The following is a 17,749-nucleotide window of genomic DNA, read 5'->3' on the forward strand; positions in this document are numbered from 1 at the left end:
TGGACACAAGGCCATCTTGTTGTTCCGAAGTGCTTTGCCCATATCCTAGCTTTAATTCATGACGAACTTGCCTTCATCTCAGCTGATTAGCTAGAAAAATTTCTAGCCATTCTTTAAGGCCCAGTTCATATGTAACATCTTATTTGTTATCTTTTTGACTCATCTATCTGTCTACTTTCTTAATCTCTCCCTCTTTTGGATTTTCATAGCAGTCTGTTACCACTAATCATAACTTGTTTTATATTAATTATCAGTATTTCTCAAAATAGTCTATAAGTTCCTTGAGGGCAAAGTTCATATTTTATTCATCTCTGAATTATTAATATTTAGTATGCTGCTGAATACTTACTTGGTGCTAAATAAATTTATATAGCAATTTATATAATAAAGAACATTTTTAGAACAACTTTTATTACATTTAATATTCACAATAACTGTAATAAAGATATTACTACTGATCCTTAACTTACAGATGAACAGACTGAGGCCTGAAGAGGTAAAAGATTTTTCCATGGCCTGTCTAGCATGAGAACCAAGACTTAAACCCAGGGTTCCTATCTGGAAACCCTGATTTTATCTCACTGACTAGACTGCATATGAGCAGAAGTAGAGGTAGAAGTTTGGCTTAATACAGTCCCCACTTTTGATAAAACCAGCATTTCTGGTTACTACAACATGCTAGATGTTTGTATTGACCATCAGTGTCCAAAGGATTGTCCACTATTCCTGGTGTTTTCAGTATTTGAGAGTAGGAATGGAAACATCCAAGGGGCAGGGATTCTATCGTGTTGGAGCTACCATAGCACCTGTATGACTTGAGTATAAATGACGTTTAAGAATTCTTGATTGTACAATGGAATCTAGTCAAAGGACTTTTGCTATCCTTATGCATTTTCTCTTCTCATCCCCAGTTCTCACAATAATGTTGTCAAATGTTCATGGGAAAAAAAATGCACACATCTTGGTTGGTTGCTAGGATTAGTTTATTCTGTTACTAGGGGAAAAGCTTGGAAAGGCTTTTCTTTCAGATTTTCTCCCCATTGGCTGAAAATCCTCCTATTCAAATCGTTAATGTCAGATCACACACATGGGCGTCTCTTCCAGGAGGTTCTGCAGCAGATCTCTTTGCATTGTCTACATTTGCTTTTCAGCATAAGTATCACTTGTCTCATCTACAGCTAGTCTAGGCTGTTACCTCTAATTATTTGCTCTGGATTGGCCTAGATTAGTGAACTGTTTGTAGCCTTGTTGTTTTTTAGATGCTTTGCTTTCTTAGTCCAGCTTGGTAAAAGGACAGAGGACTAGTAGGCAAGTTGGAGCCCTAATTTGGTAGAGATGCTTAAAGGTGATTCAAGCAAATGGATCCTGTTAGATTCTCCTTTTCCTTTCTGATAATTCCTGGCATACTTCCAACATCCACTACTGTCCCCTACTTTGTCTAGTCCTCTCCATCCCTCACTCAGTCTTCATGCTCTGTATTACCCACTTCCCACTCTATCTAACAAAATGTTATTTCTTACTAACTTAAAGAGTATCTAGTTGTGACCTCATATATATGAAGCTTTGTAGATTTTAACCTCTTAGTCTTAGTAACAACTCGCAGTGGCAATGATTGATGTTTACTTAAGCCCCAGGCTCTTTAAGTACTTTAATATAGTAGATCAATTGCAAATACAGACTTGACTCTTTAATCCTCCTCCTCTCCAATCCCCCCAGGTTTTCACACCTATTTATCTACTAAGAGGTGAAGTTTATTCTTCCATCTCTTGAATCTAAGCTGATCTTGCGTTTTGCTTTAAAGTGTAGAATGCAGTTGACGGTGTGCTAGTTCTGAGTGAAGGCCTCCAGGGGCCTTGTGTGCCTTCATTCTCTCTCTTAGAACCCCTCCTCTGCCCCGCCTCCCCCAGCATGTGAACAAGCTTGGTATACCTGCTGGAAGATAGATCCCTGTGGAAGGAGGCCAGTTGTCCTTGCTAAGACTAAGGATCCTAGACCAATTTATTTTCCGTGGCCCCCAAACATGCGAGAGAGCTGCCTGCCTATCAGTCCACAACTAATTGCAGATGCAAGAGCAAGCCCAGGGGACACCAACAGAAACACCCAGCTGTCCCATTGACGTAAACAGCCATACTTGCTTACTGTTTTAAGCCATTGGATTTTGGGTGGTTTGTTTCACAGCAGTGGCTAACTCACACCATGTGTGACCTCATTTAAGCCCCCTTATCCAATGATGTAAATATTATTACTATCCCAAAGTGATGGCTGAGGAAGTGTTGGGTTGGCAAGTTGAAGTTACTTGTTCAAGTTCTCACGCTAAGTGACAGGGCAAGGATTTGAGCCAAGACAGTCTTAACTACAGAGTTTGCATGCTCAAATATTGGGTTATACTGTTCCCCTTCAGGACCATATAATTTATAACTTAATTCATAGAATCATTTAGTCTTTAGGGGAAATAATTTAGCCCAGTCTCCTTGACTTCTGCCTGAGGAGCTAGAGACCCAGAGTTTACTGATTTGTTCAAGGTCACAAAGTCAAACCATAGTTGGAAGTTTTTTTTAAAAATTGCTCCTTAATATCCCTATAATTAATTTATCTTTCTGAATCAAGAGCATTTTTTTTTCTACTGGCTGATTGCAAGTTTCTTGATGTTTAATTCTTTCTCTGTGTCTCCCTTGGTGCCGGGCACTGTGCTGATTACTTTGAGGGTAGCACATATTGATTAATTGACCAATTGCTTGCTTGCTTGAATCTGTTTACTTCTGAAGTCATCACCATCTTGGCAACAGGCAGGGTGGCCCCAGCCAGCAGTATCATGATGGGGGAAGGTTGCCTGCCAGACGTGAGCACCACGTTAGGACTGGGCTGCTCAGGCCTAGACCAGGATGGAAATTCTCACCCTTTGGATTTACTGTATTTTTCTCCCAGGAGGTATAACATCTATTGTTCACTGAATTATCAGGAAAATTTTTTTTTTTTTTGATGTGCCTGCTGGAGAAAAAAAAAAATCCCACATATGGGAGAAATTTATCCTTCTATGAGGGAAGACCTAAGTTCCAGACTTTTGCTTTCATATAAGATTGTCCTGAAACAAACTTAAGCAAAAAATGATTCAGTAAGTACAAGCAGCATCAAATTTAACCTGAATTCTTAAAATGTGGCTATTTCTATCTACATTTTCTATAAGCCAGGGAATTCAGTTATGTGATAGAATCAGTTAAACTGATAATATGAACGATAGACGCACTCTGGGGGAAGGGCCTTACATATGCACTTCCACCCCTGTTCTTGCCTTTACCCTTTGCAGAAAAGCATAGCAAAACAAAAATCATGATTTTCTTTCCATCATACTGCATCTTCATCATGAAATCTCACAGAAGATACTCCAAGGCAACTGAACCTTTTTCATGTGCTTAGGTAACAAATCCTTTTCTTCATACTTGTTTCTTTCCCTTGAATCTGCTCCTATAGAATACACATGGCTTAATGACTAGTTTTCTAGAGATTGAGATTAGAGTCTAGTCATTTGATAAGGTGACAGCAGAGTCTGGTTTAAGTTTATTTAGGCCAATTACATGTTAAATGTAAAACTTACTTGGTTTTTTAATTTGTATTTAGGAAAATTTTACTCTGAAAATGCGATCATCTTTTTGTAACCAGGTTGTGTTTTTATCATTTAATTGTCAAATTTTCCAATTTTAAATTGTTAATATTTAAAGTAGCATAGAAGAAAGTACTGGATTAAAAAATAAGATAAGGAGAGTGATCTAATTCCTCCCATTATCATTTTCTGTGGACTCCAGTGTCTTCAAAGCCTTTTGTTTCCTTTACTGAAATGAACTAACTCTTACTCTGCCTTTTATCCCTGTCTTGCCAACTGGAATCAGACCAAAGCTGTGATTAGAGATCACATACTAGCTGACATCAAGGAATGAAACTGAATCTTGTTAAAATTTTCCTTCTTACTGAAGAACAAAATTGTTCAAGTATGGCTTTGCTGTCACTGTTTTGGGTAAAGAAATGTACAAGTGCCATTCTAATAAGTCAGGGACGTATCTAACATTTTAGAGTCATACCAAGTTCTGCAACGTACTGGTTGGTTAGAACAGTGTGTGTGTGTGTGTGTGTGTGTGTGTGTGTGTGTTGGGGGAGTGGTGCTGGGAAGTCAACAGGGGAAGGGCAGAAGAAGTCTGTTTTTCTTGGATGCCTTTAGTTTTTGACTCATCGTTCCTCGGGTGGTTATAAGTGGATGGACGCCCTGCTGTTGGCACTTCACTACAGCCCTTCTCCTGTGTAGGGATACCTATAACTTTGTTTCACCTTTGGCTTCTCAGCTGTTGAGAAAAAGAATTGTTTTTGCTAAGAGATTACACTAAAAGAAATGATGACAAAACTGTTAGGTATAGGTAGCCATAATTAAAGACTAGTAGACTTAGTCAAACCATATATCTATTGGAATTTTATAAAAAAGTCCCAAACTGTAAAAATGTATAGCTTTATAATTTTGTAATTGGGAAATCAGAACATAGTTCTCTATTTGCTAGAGAAATCTATTTACTGGTCACTGAAAAGCCTGTTGCATCCTCCTAACATGGCCATTAGCAAGCCTCGAGTCCATCTGAATGTTGACCAGAGACATCAGTTCCTCACTCTGTGGGTCTCTCCATAGGGCATTTCATAATGTGGCAGCTTGCTTTTCCCTGAATGGGGAGGGGGAGGGGGAGAGAGAGGTGGGAAGGGATAGGGGAGGAGAGGGAGAGGGAGAAGGTGAGGGGGAGAGAGAGAGAGAATGGGAGAAGGTATCCTAGATGATTGCCAGTCTCTTTTGTGACCTAGTATCAGAAGGAGTATCTCATGACCTTTGCAATGTTCTATTCATTAGGTACAGCCCACACTCGAGGGGAGCAAATTGTACAAGGGGACCATCTTAGAGGCCACCTATCACAAAGTGTATGATTCATAAAATTGGAATTCAGCAGTTATTGGACATTTTGTATAAAGCTTTTCTTTTTGTACACTGATTGTAATAAGATACTGACATCTTAGTTTTTTCACTTATATGGCACTTACATTCTGCCTTTGATTTACTTATTTAAGGTATTTCTTGATATTTAAGTCTTGATTCATCAAGATAGAATAGGTACTTAAAGTTTTTCATTATAGGTATTATGCTCATGTTATTTTAAAAGCTGAGTTATTTCTAGCGTTTAATAACTAAACACTATTGCAGGCCATAAAAAAGATGGAAATCAACCTACTTCATTTTATAAATCAAACATAATTTCAGTGTCAAGTCAATAAAGACAGTAATAAAATAAAACTGTGAACTAATTTCACATACATATGCAGACAAAAATTCTGAATAGTAAATTGAATCCAATAGGGTGTTTAAAGAAAAATACAGGGATAATTCCAGAAACACATTTGTGGTTCAACAATAGGAAATCAATCAACATAATTCATTATGTCAGTTAATTTAAAAAGAAAACTTCAATGTTACATAAAGTTTACATAGAGTATTCTTATACAGAATATCCTTCCCATTTGAATAAAAGATTTCATTAACTTTAGCAAACATTTTTGCTCTAAAGTGAAACTTAAGTAAAAATAAGGAGAAATAAATAAATATGATAAAACTTTTTTCCACATACCAAGAATAAACAGTATATAAAATGGGGAAATGTTAAAGCTATTTCCACTCAAATCAGAAATAAGACAATAGTTCCTACCATCAGTATTTTTTAACCTTGTTTTAAAATCAAAATCAATTCAATGTCTCCAAAATAACACATTATAAATGATGCAAGAGAGAATTAATATACGTTGGAAATACTTCACACTCTACTAAATGAGTGTAATTAATATAATAAGGAAGATGGTTGGATATAAAACAGATACACACTAATCTATTGCTTTTCTCTAAAACTGCAAGAGTTCATATTTGTCATGGAGGACAAACTTTATTAGGGATGAATGAACAAGTTAGGCAAAATTTCTATGGGAAATACATGATAAACCATTGTTCAAGGACATAAAACATGATGTAATCAAATGAAGCAATACAACATACATTTTTAGAAGGAAGCTATACTATAGAAATGTCAGTGTTTCCAAATTTACCCTTTAGCGTTTCTCCAGTAAGAATTAAAATAGTTTAATTTGGAACTGAATAATTTTTTTAAAGTTCAGAAGGAATAATAAATATCTAAGAATAACCAGAAATATTTTATAAACAGAACGGTTAATGTGGATTTGTTTTACCAGAAGTTGAAGTACGTGGTCTTGCCACTGTAATAAAGTAGAATTGAACAAATAGATTCTTGGAGAATAGAAAGTAGAAACAGATTAAAGAATATTTGGAAATTTAATGTAAGATAGTGTTGTTTTTTCATTTCAGTAGAGATGTAGTAATTTATTTAGTAGATGTTGGTAACACAACCTAGATAGTTAACCATTCATCCAAAACAAAAGTAATATGAATCACTACTGTATATATCATCTATAAAACTATATTCTAGACAGATCAAATATCTAAGTGTAAGAAAAATCTGAAAAACTAAAAGATAGTAGAAGAAAATTGAAGAAAATATTTATATAACTTTATGGTAGGAAAGATCCAATATCCATAAAGCAGAGGCAGAAAACTTTCGCAATATAAATACTTTTAAAAGTTTGTATGATGGAAGATACCATAAGAAAGTAAAAATGCAAATGACAGGTAAAGAAAAATACCTGCAATTAGATGAAAAGTATTAGTATCCTTAATACACTGGGGTTCTGCAACTTAAGAAGAAAAGGACAAATAGAATTGAAAAATGGGTAAAAAGACCTTCAATGGGAGAGAAAACTTCCAAATAGACACTGAGAAGATGACCAGCTTATTAGTAATCAGCAAATACAAGCTAAATATAAAAAGGTTTTTTTTTTTGACCCAAAGAGTTGCAAAAATGTAGCACTGTAACTTTGATAACTGGTGATTGTGTTAGGAAATCATCTCAATCATACATTGCTGTGGGAACATGGATTCTCTTGTGAAATACGATTATCTATAATACTATAACTGTCTTTTCTGTATATCCATCCAATATCTATCTATCTATCTATCTACCCACCTACCTACCTACGTACCTACCTACCTACCTATCAATCAATCTCTTTTTCTATCTAATCTACTTATCAGTCATATATGTGTATATATTGTACAGGAGCAGAACATAAATACTAGAGAATAGTAGGCAGCTGTTAAAAACAATGAGTTAGATATACAAACAAATACAATGCTGGTTTCCAGAGGCTGGGTGGAGGAGGAGGCAGGTGTTCAATGGGTGTCGTGTTTCAGTCATGCACTATAGGAGGGTCTGGGGATCCGTTGAACAACAGTGCACATGTGGCTGACAATAATGTACTATACACTTAGAAACTGTTGGTAGGGTGAATTTTATTTTTTATGGGTTTTTTGGCTACAATAAAAATTTGGGAATATCGGACAAACAAAAAAACCCCAAAAGCTAGAAAAAAACAAACAGTGAGTTACATGTGTATCAACCTTGAGTGATAACCGTGGTACAAAGTGAAGGGGAGTTCCGTGAAGGCAGAGACTGTCTGATTTGTACATACACAGCTCTATCTTCATTGTCTGAAACATGTAATTTGCCTAATTAATAATTGTTGAAAGAATTTATTAGTTTATTTAATTATTAATTAAGTAAATAAAATAAATAAATTATTTTTTATAGAAAACATTCTATATATGAGTATCCACATGTTAATGAACATGGAGAAGAATGGAAAAGGGGTGTGTGTGTCTGTCTGTGTATGTGAGTGGATGTGTATGCTGTTGATACACATACACATCAGCCTGCTAATATTGATTAAGTAGGGTGGTATTGAAGTAAATAGGGGTGAATATAGAGAAGATTATTTTTTAATACATATTCACAGTATTTCACTTTTCTTACAAGAGCCTTTTACTTGTGTAACTTAGAAATATAATAGAGGAACAATTTTAAAAGAAAAAAATGCTTAAAAATAGATTTGAATGACATGAGAAAATGCTTAGAATAGATTATGAAACTCTTGGTAGAATGATACCAACTATGTAAGGTAAACTATGGTTAAAAGAGGTAACTAAAATATTGGTGAAAGTTATTAAAAGGGAGCTTATGAATTTATTTATTTTAATTCATTATACTTTCTTTATATTTAAATTTCTTGCCTTTCTTATTTTGTGATATGTTACAGGCACAATTCCACTTCCTTCTTTCCTAGAGAAAAACTGCATTGTTATGTGGAAGAGTATTTTTACCATATACATATATATATATTTTTTTTTTTCAGCTTAAAATATCTTTTATTTTTCCCAGAATCTGGATACAATTAACTCTAGTGGGGCAGCCCTCAATATTATTGAAACCTCACATTTTAGGTTAACTACTAAAATACTGTACCTGTGAATGCAATCCCACAATTTCTAATTTTCTGTGTGTTTCAAAGTTAATATCATATTATGTATGTCCTTTTGAAACTTTCTTTTTAAATCATAAAGTAATACATCATTTAAGCTCTTTTCTATTGTATGACAACTTTTTGTCTCTTGATAATACCCTTAGAAATGCAACGTTTTATTGATAATAATTGCTACCATTTATTTTGGGTTTACTAAGATGTCTAGCACTGTGCTCAATAGAATCTAATACAAATTGAAAAATAATCTGATCAGAATTTTGAAGAAGAGTTGAGATCCAGTAAGAATTTTGGACTGAAGGCCCAAGAATACTCAGTGGAGGAAAGATTGAAAAAATAGGTTGGCCCCCTGATTATAAATGCCATCTATTTTTTTGTTTTTCCCTGAGATGGCCTAGGCTATAACAAAATTCTATATTCATCAGTCAGAGTGCCATGCATCTCAATTTTCTTTATTTAAATTCCCTATGTATCCCCGCCTAAGGAATTTACCATATTATTTCACACATGCTTATGTTGTCCTTAGTTGCTTCTCCAGGTATTACATATACACGTAAATATTTTCCCTGACAGACTCTAAGCAGTTTATTAGAGATAAAGCAAATTAGCAATAAACACTCATTGAAGTGATTTGAGTTGAAACGGATTCTAGCTGTAGACCCCTTCTGGGGAAGAGCAGTCCTGGGGCATGAGAACCCCATGAGACTGTACAGGATGCTTATTCTCCATGTGGGCAAGAAAAGAATTAAAATCACAGATTGAGTTGCCCAAGTGTGAGTTACTAACTCTGAGTGCATGGAATAAGGCTTAGTTACGAACTCTGTGTAAGTGGGTTTATAAGATGAAATGTGCAATCACGCAGGGATTAAATGAACTTCTTTCATTGTTTATTTGTTCAGTATTATGGGCACACTCACTGTATTGTCTGGCTTCCACCTAAGTACCTCTAATAAAAGGGAACTCATTATCCTCGAAGACAGCTTGTTCCATTTTGGGACAGCTCACTTCGTTGTAGGATAAAAGGATCATTGGGCCCATTTCCAAGGGCTATAAGAACAAGATGACTTTTGTGGATGTTTGGAGACTAGAGTTTAGATCAGAGATTAATAATCAAGTTCTAGAAAGAGTGATGCAGAAGCGAATTGTATTATCGCTGAAGCTATATAAAGGTGACTGTGATCCTGTTCGTTCGAGTATCATCCCAGGCCTTGGAAGCCAAAAGTAATCTTCCCTTCAGACCCCACTGCATAATAACGTACAGTGTTCTTGAATCTATTGTTTGCCAGATTATGCAGAAAAAGGACAGCTCTGGGGATAATTAAAGATGGTGACAAACAGACTTTCAAAGAAATATTTAAGAAACTAGAATTATTTAATCTTGGACAAGGGGAGATTAAAGGAAGGAAATGATGATGTTTAGTTATAGGTTCACAATTCCTTAACTACATGCTCCCCCGAAATCACTGAAAAACGAGTATTTCATAACACATTTTATAGAAAAACCTGACTACACTGAGATGGCACTATTTATAGTCTCTCCTACTTTGGTGTGAATATTCATGTTTTGCTGCAGTAATAATTACATCTTTGATCATGGAACACTGCTCCATGCGCTGTTGGGGGCGCTGGGTGACATAGATTATATGCACTGTATTACCTCTCTAATGTTTGAAAAAGTGTGAATTTGAAACACCTCTGTTGTTGGGGCGTGTAGACTGTAGTAGGTTATTTCCATATTTAGCTTTTGTGAGGATGATCTTATCTTCTTCCCATTGTGCCTGCCTTTTTTCTTGACTTTGAGGTACACTGATATTGCAGAATTAAGATCCTTGAAAGCAAACGCCAGTCTGAGAATACTCTGCACAAGGAAAGGATGCTTTACTTCTGCAGTTCATTAAGAACTAGGTGCGTGGAGGGAACAGGAGCTCAGTGGGATGTTTCAAGATCAGTAGTCCTTAACCAGAGTTAGGTTATGGCCCGCTTGGAAAATCTGATGAGAGCGGTCTACTGACTCTCTCCCTAAAACACAAAAGGATACAAGATTACACATCTATTTTCATGATGCTCCAAGATCTTGTGAGCTTATATGTTTAAAGATTTCTGCTCTAGAATGTGAATGAGTGAATATAGATTCAATCAAATGAAAAGTTTGCTGTAGCTAACTCACAGGTAAACCTCTTAGAAGTTTTGAATTTTGGGAGGAATGGGATATAAATATTCTCCTTGTCCCCACCATGGCTTAGAAGTAAATGAGAAATTCATAAGAGCTGAAGGGCATAGCCTTCCCAGTTAGGCATACCACACAACCGTCTTTCCAGGCAGGACCTGAAGGAGCAACTCCAGAGGGTCTAAGCTGAGTTCTTCTGTCGAACTTATCAACCCATCGCATCACCTCCTTCTCCATGGGAAGGGATGGAGAGGGGCAGGGGAGAGTCAGACTGTCCCTTCCTGGTCAGTAGTGTACAGATTGTTTCTGTCTCTGTGGAAAAATGAGGAATGAGGATTAAGTATTAACACTAATAGGCTATGTGGCTGTTTTTGAGTTTCAAACCAATAATAGCCAGCAAAAGGTAAAGAAGCCAAACCTCTCCGAAGAGAATAGTAGGCTGTCCCATCCATGCACAAAGCTAGGTTGCAGGTTTGTCAGGCCGGGTGAACAGAATGGTGGGCAAGAAAAATGTTTCTCAGGAAACTGACTGGGCAAAGCATTATCAGACTAAAAAGTTGAGGAGGTAGTTACTCTAGAGGTTAATGTCTCTTCCCATTTCCCTTCAGTCCTCGCTGGCACCGCCTCAGTGCCTCCCAGCTGCCATCAGTCGTGCCCGCAAAGCCCTCCCAGCTTCTACCTGTGGCCGGTTCCTAAAGCTGTTGCCGCGTGTTTTAGTTTTTTGTTATAGTAGCATTTCTAGGAACCAATTTCTGTTACAATTACTTACTTCTGTATAATGAACCACCCTAAATCTTAGTGGCTTAAGATTTAACAATCATTTAGCTTGTGCTTGAGTCTGGGGGTCAGGAATTAGGGAAGGACTTGGCTGGATTACTCTTTTTCTCCGTGTGGTGATGTCTGGGGTCACTTTATTCAGTTGGAGGCTGGTATTTTCCAGAGGTGCAACATGACCACTGGAGTGCCGAGCTCAGCTGAGCTTCTCTTTCCATATAGTCCTAGGTCCTCTCCGTGTGGTCTCTCCAGCAAGGTAGCTGAACTTCCTACATGGCTTCTGATGCCTCCAAGATTTGAAACTGACATATATTTATTTCTACATTATTCTAATGACCCAAAGTTGTAAGAACCAACTCAGGATGAAAGGACACAGACAACCACTCACCCCCAGTGTAGGAGGAATATAAATGAATTTGTGGCCATCTTTAATCTACTACATACAGATTATTAAAATGTTCTTTTGATAATTCCTTAATGTGGATGCTTAAGTTATTTATTTTCAGGCTTTTTTCCATTATAAGAATAAAAGCTACATAGCCGCTTTACTATATCACAAAAGTTGTATTTTATAATTTTTTTATCCTTTAGGTCTAAATATCTTTTACTTACTCATAGTTTCTTATTTGACTCAGTAGTTGTTTGAAATGTGTTTAAAATTTTCCAGCATATGAAGTATTTGTTGTACATTTTTATTGCCTTCTGGTTAATTGTGATGTGGTAGGGATTGTATAAATGATACTAATTATCTCAAGTTCACTTGATATTTACTTTTTGTCAGGATTTACATTGTCAATTTAAAAAAAATTCAGTGTATGCTCAGAATTATAAGTATATTCCTTTGTTGTAGGGAGCAGAATCTTTCTCTCTCTCTGTGCTCTCTCATTCTCTTTGTAATCTACTTATCATTTGTCTATGAGATAAATTGTCAGTCTTACCCTCTCAGATATTGTGAAGACTTTCAACTGGAAAAGAGCTTTTTGATCTAGTTATCATAACATAAAGTACTACCAATTTTATAAAAAGATCTTTTAAGTCTTAAGTTAGAATACAGAAGGCACAGTATCAGTTACTTAACTTTTCTAAGCCTTTATTGCCTTACTTAAAATAGGAACAATACCTTCCACATAGGGTTCATGGTGAGAAATAAATAAGACAGTGAGAATTAAATAAGACAAGTAGAATGTCTGGTACCTAGAAGGTGCTCAGCAAATTGTATCTTTGACCTGAACAGAAAGTATATTTCATTGTGAAAAACAAGTCCTACAATTACTGAATATTTCTTCAGATATCAGATTGAAGAAATGATACAGTAGCTTCACTTAATGTATTCATAATTTTCACTATGTTTTTCAACCCAAAGTCAAGGCCAGAAGGCATGTGGTTGACCCCTTACCATTCTCTGTGCATGAAGCACCATGTGAACTGGCATCTAGGAGCATCCTTTCATTACAGTGATTTCTCTCTAGGCTGCAAATATAGTTCTAGCTTTCCAGTCTCTATCACAGCTCAGAAAATACTTCCTTGGAATGAAGTCTTTTATATAATACATGTTTTTTTCAGAGTAAATGTCTTAAGAGGATAACAGAAAAAGTTTCTCATAAATACTGCACATACACCAGGAGCAAATTCATACACTTTGTCAAACAATTGTAAAGTTAAATGTCTGTCACCATGAACAGAGCAGTAGTCACTACTCACATACATTGAATATCACTGACGTTGTGTTACATCCAGGAGGATCCTTTGAAAAAACAAGCCTATATATAGCTCTTTCTATTTTCTGTCTGCATACAGTAGTCATTCATTTTGTGCTCAGTTTGACTATCTTCTTGGCAATATGGAGACTTAAATTTGTATTTTCCAGAAAGTGTGCATCTTTGAATGATGCTTCTGTATCTTTAGTCTCTTTGTCATGAAATGAATGAATTTGATACTGGAAAGCATTATTTTGCACTCATTCTGAGATAAGATCAATCTGCTTGCTAGCAAAGTTACTATGTTTTGTCTTAGAATGATATGTGAAGTTCAGTGGCTTCGTAATGCTACTTGATAATGTTTTATACAGTGTCTTGTTGAAAAAGACAAAATGGATTGCTCATCCAAATAAAATCAGACTTTCTCATAGTCATTATTTCACTTTCTATTTGTACTTTCCTTTTGTGCATTTGTGGCTACCTGTGGGCAATTGCCATAATCACAGTTTTACTAATTTCAGTATATTTCACATTTTCCTCTTCGATTATGGTAATCATACTACTGTTTCAATGAATCTCTTTTGAGACTATAACCCAGATTTGCAAATTTGGGGTATAGTATAATATGATGGTGATAAACAAACATTCAAGTTAAAGCACAAAATAATTAATATGCAACTGACATGAAAATAGGTTTTAAGGAAGATGACCTGGACCTCTACAGACCTTATAGTATCTAAAAAAAATTTTACAAATATAAATAAATTAATGGGATTTCTGTAAAAACTAAAATTTAATTTTATGCTTTATACTTATGAACTAAAAGCAAAATTTTTACACTTTCCAGTAATTCTGTTACCAAACCTTTTTATCTTTGTCACTTTGATGGATGAAAGATAGCATCTCATTGCAAAACTAATTTACACTTTTAAATTATGAATAAGATGAGCATCTTCTCAAGTATGAAGATCCATTTATATTTGCGTTTCTATCATCTGCTTGAAAAATTTTTTTTCTATTGGGTATTAGTCTTCATATGTGTTGGAAATGATTTTTCCCAGTTTTCAATTTGCCTTTTGGCTCATTTTCCTTGTATATTTTCAAATGCATAAATTTTAATTTAGATCTCCTCTCCTTTTAGTACTCTTTCTAAACTGATTTCTATTTGTATACAGAAAACACTGTGATTTTGGTTAATTATAATCAAAATGATCTACCTTCTAATGTTTTCACTTTCAAAGGTTTTCGGAGTCACCCTACTTTGGATGTCTCTATAATAACATATTTGGAGATAACACTTTCCAATTTAACTTTTCTTTTTAATTAAATATATTTGCTTATCCCATTACACTTTTTTTTGAGGCCCAGAGATCTGTGTTATTTTATGTAGTTATTTACTTATTTGTTATTTATTTGTTCATTTACTGAGATAGTTTAAAGTGTGTATCACAATAATTTGAGACACTTATGTATTTTAAATGATTACCACAGTAGGGTTAGTTAACATCTCCGTTCCCTCACAAAATTACCACTGCTTATTTGTTGGTAAGACTCAAGATCTAATCTCCTAGCAACCTGGAATTATTTTTTATATATATTTAATTAATTAATTTAATCAATTTTTATTGAAGTGTAGTTGTTTTACAATGTTGTGTTAGTTTCAGGTGGACAGCAAAATGATCCAGTTATACATATACATATATGTATTCTTTTTCAGATTTTTTCCATTATAGGTTATTATAAGATATTAAATATAGTTCCCTGTGCTACATGGAGATCCTTGTTGTTTATCTATTTTGTGTATAGTAGTGTGTATATGTTAATCCCAAACTCCTAATTCATCCCCCCACCCAAGCCCTTTTCCTGTTTGGTAACCATAGTTTGTTTTCTATGCCTGTGAGTCTATTTCCAGTTTGTTAACAGTATTGTTAACTATAGGCACTGTGTGGTACATTAGCATATCCAGGACTTATTCATCTTATAAATAGCAATTTGTACCTTTTGATCAACATCTCCCCATTTTTCCCACTCTCAGCCTCTGGCAACTATCAATCAACTATCTATTTCTATGAATTTGACTTTTTAAAAAAGGCCTGAGTACCAAAAGCCCCAAAGTGGAAGAATCCAAATATCCTATGATAGGTGAACAAACCAGGAGGTGAAGGCTAACACAGAGCTGTAAATAGCCTGGCTAAGCAATGAAGGAGTGCCCAGCACGGAGCCACTCTGCAAAAACTGGGAGAGGGTTTCATTTATTTCTTCTTCTTCTACTTCTTGTCCATCTCCTCCTCTTCCTCCTCCTCCACCTTCTTCTTTTTTATCTTTCTCTTTCTTTTCTTTCTCTCTTATCTCTCTCAGCTGGCTCCTGAAATTCAAGGAAATCTGTCAAAACACTAGCTGAACCCAGCCTAAATGAACTGCTTCTTTCAGAGACCACATACAACAAAAAAAAAGCACAGTTCAAAATTGTTTAGAAAAGTTATGAAACAAACAAAAAGCTAGTGTCTACATCAAGCTGCATAAACAGACTCCACGGAGGGGGAAGAGTGATTTCCAGGGTTATCACATAATATTACATAATATCACATAATTACATAATATCACATAATATTATCACATAATATTCAAAACATCCAGTTTTCATTGAGGGCATTATGCTGAACAGGAGAAAAAAAAAACCACCTTAAAAAAGTCAGATGCTACAGCTGTATGATTCCATGTATTTAACATTCTTGTCATAACAAAATTACAGAGATGGAGAACAAATCAATTACTGTGAAGGGTTAGGGATGGTGAGGAGAAAAGGGGATAGGTATGGGTTATACCTACACCTCCTCAAGGTAGCATGAGGAACATCTTGTAACTCTGTTTCTTGATTGTAGGGTGGTTACCTGACTCTACACGTGGGATAACATGACATAGGAACACACACACAGTGTACCAATATCAATTTCCTTGCTTTGGTATAATACTCTCAATCTAGAAGGAAACCATTGGGCAACCAAATGAAGAGCGCATGGAACCTGGCTGTACTATTTTTATAACTTTTGGTGAATATATAATTAATTCAAATAAAAAAATTAAAGAAAACTTAAAATATTGAATTTTATAACAAGATATTGATAACTAACAGGACAGTTATTGATATTAATATTAGAGTTAACATCTATATGAAGTCTCCTTAATAAATTCTAACTAGAGTTAATTGCCTTTTTATTTGTCTTTTTTTGTAAGTTATAATTCATTATTTAAAAGTAATGACAATTTTCACCTTTCCTTTCTGATATTAATCTCCTCTTTTCTTTTATTACTGAATTATTAAGACATTAAGCACAATGTTGAAAAGTAAAAGTAGTAGCAGGCATTTTTTTTTTCCTATAAAGAATGAGAATTCTTCACATTTTCTGTTATGAAGTATGATGCTTACTGTAGTTCTGGTAGATTCCTTTTATTGTGTTAAAGAGATTTCCTTCTGTTCTTGATTGTATTTTATTTGTCACATCATGTATTCCATCTTTCAAAATTTAGTATGTCAATATTTCATTGTGATCCACTGAATATACTTTGACTCTTAAATACTTTAATATTATTTTCTCAGGGCTATGAGTTTTCAAAGCCAACAAACCTTGGTGGGGTGATGGGTAGAAAGACAGTGATGGGAGGAGCAGCAGTGATGGAAAGTGAGAGCAAAATTTTAGTTGCGTCTCTGGAAACTGTGATAGTATACCAAGTCTATGACTTAGTAGAACAACAACCTTGATGAAATGTGTTTCCAGATGACTTCTGAACAGGACTGTGACTACCACACTGATTTGGCACCGTGTGATCCCACAGTAGAGATACTGCCATCTCAGTGGGCCAGCATGTCTACTTGTGAGAGGGGAAGAGGCTAAAGTTAGATTTCTCTGTTGGGAAGGTCCTTTCCTGTGGAGATTTCAGAGCATTAGGAAGTGATGAAGGTGACAGCATTTGCAAAATGGGACACTCTCCTTTCAAATACAGAAGCATTTCTGGAGGTGACCCTGAGAGTGGGCTGCTGTTGGCAGCAGGGAATGTTGTCATGCAAGGAACAGGGAACACAAGCCTCAGTTGAAAGTCTTCTGGTGAGACGTTATTTTCTATGTGGTCCCCAGTCTTCAACAGTCGCCATGCAAACCAGTGTTCTGGCCCTCGGTAATGACTCATGTTTGATGCTTTCCCTGGAGTGCAGATTTGTTTACAAGAGTTACAACAGTGAGACATGGCGGTGTGGCACTTCATGCTCCTAATTATTTCTATTCTTTTATTTTTGCCTCTATCTAGTTAGTGTTGAAAGTGAAGAGGAAGTGGAGCAGAAAAACATGTAGAAAAACAACATGGGCCAAGTACTTAGCATCAGAAATGTTTATATCTTTCTCACACAGATTATCATGAAGATTTATTTGGATTCTTTAACCTTTATATAGGAGGGTGGGTGTAGTTCAAGTGGTAGAGTGCATGCTAAGCACTAAGAGTGCATGGGTTCAATCCCCAGTACCTCCATTAAGAAAAAGTAAATAAATAGACCCAATGATCTCCCCCCCAAAATTAAATAAAAAATAAATGTTAAAAAAGAGAGGAGAATGTACCCTTTATTTAGCAGTGTTTTCAAAGGGCAGTGGTATTCAATCCT

Source organism: Camelus bactrianus, chromosome 3, assembly GCF_048773025.1.
Source record: "Camelus bactrianus isolate YW-2024 breed Bactrian camel chromosome 3, ASM4877302v1, whole genome shotgun sequence".
NCBI lineage: Eukaryota > Metazoa > Chordata > Mammalia > Artiodactyla > Camelidae > Camelus > Camelus bactrianus.